The sequence below is a fragment of the Epinephelus fuscoguttatus genome, linkage group LG5, assembly GCF_011397635.1.
Source record: "Epinephelus fuscoguttatus linkage group LG5, E.fuscoguttatus.final_Chr_v1".
NCBI classification, from domain to species: domain Eukaryota; kingdom Metazoa; phylum Chordata; class Actinopteri; order Perciformes; family Serranidae; genus Epinephelus; species Epinephelus fuscoguttatus.
This window is the reverse complement of record NC_064756.1, coordinates 46,079,227-46,085,226: the sequence shown is the minus strand read 5'-3', so window position 1 is coordinate 46,085,226 and position 6,000 is coordinate 46,079,227.

Sequence of the window (6,000 nt, the reverse complement as noted above, 5' to 3'; positions counted from 1 at the left end):
ATACCAACCGAATTTCGTAGAAATTGGTGCAGCTGTTCAAGAGACATAAACTTACCATATTTGTAGCGCCCCCTAGTTGCCAAAATTCGCCAAATTGGGCTCATACCCTCACAGTCTTATGCCAACCAATGATCTCAAATTTGGTGTTAATAGCATTTAGTTTGACCGAGATATCCAACAGTTTGCATTTTTATAGCTAGCTATAGAAGTTTGTTTGTTAATAATTTGCGCATTTTTTGACCGAATAAAATTCTTTTGATAACTTTAGATCAGGTCCAGTAGAAGAGTGTATATGTCAAGTTTCACGCAGATTGGACAAAATCCCAAGGAGAAGTTCGAAAAAGTAGGTTTTCCAGTTTTCGCGATTTTGCGAAAAAAAAACTTCCTAGACGCAAGTGGGCGTGGCTTACGGCAAAGGGATTCAGCTCTATTCAGGGAAGCTGGGGATACAAGATTTTTGAATGTGCGACATACGGTGTGGGAGCTATAGGCAAAAACGCATTGGCCTAGGTTATAGCGCCCCCTGCAGGCAGATACACATAGTTTTTTGCGTCTGAGGTACGTGCAGGGGTCTGGATCACCCCTCCAAATTATATATATAAATATATATAAAGAATAATAATAAAGAATGAACACAGCAAAAACAATAGGGTCCTCGCCTTCGGCTTACATTTCCAGTACACAGGTAGGCACCCAACCCACATTATGTATTTTTCCAAAAAAGTAGAAGCTGAATACATGCCCAAGGTCTTCTGACTCTTGAAAAGTTGATATGGTGTCTCTAGCTCAAAGTATGAGGGACAAGAAGAGGTTGAAAGTCGATGAGTTTTGAAGAGGATTTGAAGATTTTCCAATTTACTTCCATTCACACTAATAAGACTGCCACCAAAGCGCCACCTATTGGCCGATTTGCACCGAATTTTGCATAAACCCTTATCGGGCCATGGAACACAATTAGGAAAAGTGTTGTGGTAATCGGAGTGTATTTGGTCAAGATATGAAAGACTGTCTGTTTTGAAAACAATGTGCAGGAATTTGTTGTTTTATATTTTGGCCGTTTTTTGGACTATCAAAATTCTTTTAATAACTTTTTGTCAGGATGGTCCACAGATGCTTCATGCAAAGTTTGGTGCAAATCGGTCAAATCGCCTAGGAGGAGTTCGAAAAAGTATGTTTTTCATTTGTTGCGATTTAGCGAAATTACCGCGAAAGTGGGCGTGGCTTACAGCACACAATTCAGCTGAATTCAGAGAACACGTAAATAGAAGGTTTAACAATGTGCGACATATTATGTGGGAGTTATTAGCCAAAAATGCTTTTGCATTGAAAATAGCGCCACCTGCTGGTCATTTTTGGTGTGTGAATTACAGGGGCCAGTCTTTACCACCCCAATCAATTTTATTTCCATGAGTGTTATGGTGTTGGCACAGTGCCAAATATTAAATTAGACAGCCACCAGAGCGCCACCTAGTGATATCCTTCATCAGATATCCTCAGGAGGGCACTGACAATAATTATACCTAGTTTCGTGTTAATCCGCCCAACCGATGTTGAGATATAAAATACATTAATTTAAAAAGCGCCACCTTGTGGTCATTGCCTGAAATTTTGCACAGAACCTCAAGGCCTCATGGGGAAGTAGTAAACTGAGTTTCATGTCATTCGGATATACCAATGTGGAGATATGCAGCACTTCCCATTTACATTGAAATCTGCACGAAGTTGTTATTTAATAACTTGAGTATTGTTTGGAATATCAAAATTCTTTTAATAATTTTTTGTTAAGAGGGTCCACAGATGCTGTGTGCAAAGTTTCATGCCAATCAGTGAAATTGCCTGGGAGGAATTCGAAAAAGTAGGTTTGCGACATTTTGCGAATTTGTGAAATGAACAGAAGGCGGAAATGGGCGTGGCCTATATCACAAGATTCAGCACAATTCACTGAACGTGTGGATATAAGGTTTTTGAATGTGCAACAAAGTATGTGGGAGTTATGACCCAAAACGCACTTCCTTTGATTATAGCGCCACCTAGTGGTGAAAATTTAGGACCATGTGCCACCGCACAAAAATATCAAATTTCGGATGTGGCCGGATGAATGTGGAAAGTTAGAAGCATTTTGAAGTTTGGGAAAGGGGTGAAATTGGGACACAAAGTCAGGTAAAGAATAATAATAATAATAATTAAATGCAAGCAGCTGTGATCGGGCCCTCGCTCCCCTATGCAACCGTGGGGGCCTGAGGCACGTGGGGGCTGTGGCCCGAAAAGAGAAGGGAGAAGGGAGAAGGGAGAAAAAACCTGGCAGGAGCAATAAAACGCAATGTTTCATTCATCCACCAGGTGGCGCTACGAGTGTAACCAGATGTGGCCAAGTGCGTTCAGGGGTGGACCCTCATCACACGTGAAATTTTGAGCAAATCGGATTATGCATGAAAGATTTATACCAAGTTGATGTTCCATGGTGAAGAATGAGAAGTTGCCACCGCCGACGCAGCAGCCTGCAGTATGACAGGACACGTGTGTCACTGTGGAGATTCATCGACTTGATCGTCATGTGGACACAAAATGTAGTTGATTAGGTCAGGAGCTTGAGGTTGGTGTTTGTCAGTGTAAAAGATGGCATTGCCTGTTTCCACAAGGGGGCGCAATGAACAAGATGGCCTTATCATGTACAGAAATTTTTAAGCAGTTTGGATGAATTATGTGGGAGAGAGAGCTGCTTGAATATGCATGGCGATGGATCAAAAATGGCAGCGCCATAGCAGCCACGCCCTTTGGCCTACAGACATGCAGAGCACAATTTTCGATCAGCATGGTCTCTGGATGATCTTTAAAAAAAACTGAAGTCGATTGGATGAAATCCCTAGGACTAGTTTGTTAAAATACAACATGTGGAAATCACGCCAAAATGACAAGTCAAAATCAAAATGGCCGACTTCCTGTTTGGAGTAGACCATTGGTGCCTGAGACTTCCATGTGTGTCTGGACAACATACACATGTGAACCAATTTTCATGTTCCTACTCCAAAAAAAAAAACCCTATGTGGAGGGGTTTTTGAAAACAAAATGGCTGACTTCCTGTTGGGATTTTACCATGACGTTAAGAGACTTTTTTGTGCGTCTGGGCATGATACATGTGCGTACCAAATTTCGTTTGCCTACGACAAACTAACCCGGCACACAACCGGCACACAACACGCACACACATATCTGCTGCATGTTTTATGACAGTAAACTGTCGCCCTACATTTTTTTCTGAATATATTTTAATGTGTTCTGTGTTTAAAAAGATAAATAAATAAAACACTTTCGGAAATGGTCTTGATTACATTTCCCGGGAATCCACACACCTCACTGGCAGGACAGGACGGCAGTTTGACAGCCCGAGGATGGTGGAAGTGGACAGTGTTTGTCATTTCCATATAATTTTTTGTCAAAGCCACAGGGAGCCACTCAGAAGATCAAAGAACCACGTGAATAGGGCTGCACCTTATGATTTTTTTTTAATTATTTGATCAACTAATCGGAGGATTATTTTTAATCATTTGATTAATAAAATAATTAATTTACCTAAAATAAATATCAAAAAAACTCTCATTAATATTTCAGTATTTTATTCAATTAATATCCACAGACACATAGCTCATTAGAATAATAATGGTGACATCTTTTAAAGTTAGTCTGTAAAGTTAGATTTCCACCATATCTATTAGACTCGCGGCCGCGGTACTTTCCAAGGTGCTAATGTGCTGTCGAAGGTGCTGATCCCGACTATGTTCATTGGTTTGTTTGTTCGGTACTGTTTTATGGTTATTTTCTGTAGTTATTTTTGCACAATTTCGTACTTTGTAGTTTGACAGAGTCCATAAATAGCCTTTTGGAGGTGTGTGGATTAATATTTTCCCGAAAATTACATTTTCTATCCTGGAAACAGAGGCGCTCTATACCGATGTATGTATTATGTTCCCAACCTCAACACTTTAGTGTATTTTCTGCTGATATTAATAATTATTATTGAGGAAGAAGATCACCATTTCAATATTAATCAACATTATTATGAACATAAAATAAAATTGTATGCATTCCCTGGAGAATTTGGCGTCTTTCTTCAGTGAGGTTCACTTTGTGCCACAGCCAGCTCATGGTAAATCCATCACATGCAGTATTTCATCCCGATAGGTTTTGGATTAAGTATAAATCCAGTGATCTTTAAGCTCCGAGCTTCACCTGGGATTTTATCTGAGATTCTAAAAGTTGCAGCAAACATAAATCCAGCGGATTTTATCCATCCAGCGCAGCGCACAGTTTGCATCTTCATTGTTTAATATTTTGAACTATTTCCACACAAAGCTGGTGGCAGACAGCGTGTTATGTGTCTCATTCAGATGGTAGAGACAAAAGTTATTGTATTAAGTGAATTCATAACATGCTTGAATTCATGGCGATTTGTGATCGTTAACCAATTAATAAATGCACCCGGTGTACTCAGCTGGTAGCAAATAGGAGCCAGAAAACACACAAACACACAGCCCGAGGCAAATAAACATCGTGAGTCACGATTCTGTTCGGATTCGACTTCATGAACGCACAGATGTACAGAGAAGGGAGGGGGGACTGTAAAATGGAGGGTCATGACAGAAACAACTGGAGTCTCTTGCGCTTTCCAGTGACGGTGCACTAAAACACACCCTGAGGCGGATATTAGCTTTACTTCCAGTACGAACACACCAACAATAACCCATAACCAGTACCGAACCATGAGAAACTATTATACCGGGCCATGTTAAATAAAGGCACAAACCCAGCGCTTCCCTTCGTCAGCTGCCGGTTAACCACTAGCTCCGCAGCTGTACAAACACCGAAGCCGGATACTAACAGCTAACGCTAACTAACGTTACCTGACCCTTTCCCGAATTCAACATTAATTTATTATCCAGAAGGGGATTGTTCATGTGTTGGAAAGACTTACAACTACCTAGCAATGGCGTTTGCTAATCGCTAGCTAGCTAGCAAGCTTGTTAGAAGTCGGTGTCTGACCTCTTTACCTTCACCAGCACACCCGGTCGGGACTTAGCAACTAGCAACTTTATTGAATGTCATATTCACAAAATAACTATTTTTATGTGAGCTTAAAGTGGGCTTACCTGAAGACCAGTTGACACCGACAAGAGGCTGTGTCCTCCGTCTTCAACGCCGGCTCTTTGTTCCGTTGGCGCCAATTGGATGAATTGCAATGGGCCAATCCACAGCCGACCTATCTCCGACTTTGAAATAGAGCACATAAACCCGCCCTCTGGCAAACCATGTTCCTGCTATGGGCCGATGCTTCTCAGACGCATCAACAGACGTTAGGAGTAGAATGCCGACGCACGATCTGAGGCCAACGTCGGCGAGACGTATGCATGCTGTCAAGATTTGCAGGAAGATTTTACACCAAGTTGATGTTCCGTGGCGAAGGATGAAAAGTCACCACTGCCTCCGCGGCAGCCTGCAACATGACAGGACACGTGTGTCACTGTGGAGATTCATCATCTTGAGCGTCATGTGGCTACAAAATGTAGTTGATCAGGTCAGGAGCTTGAGGTTGGTGTTTGTCAGTGTAAAATATGGCATTTCCTGTTTCTACAAGGGGGCGCCATGAGCAAGATTGCCTTTGGGCATATGGAGGCATTGAGGGCGGGGCCCTTATCATGTACAGAAATTTTTAAGCAGTTTGGATGAATTATGTGGGAGAGAGAGCTGCTTGAATATGCATGGCGATGGATCAAAAAAGGCAGCACCATATCAGCCACACCCTTTGACCTACAGACATGCAGAGTACAACTTTTGATCAGCATGGTGTCTGGATGATCTCTAAAAAATTTGAAGTCGATTGGATGAAATCCCTAGGACTAGTTTGTTAAAATACAACATGTGGAAATCACGCCAAAATGACAAGTCAAAATCAAAATGGCTGACTTCCTGTTTGGAGTAGACCATTGGTGCCTGAGACTTCCATGT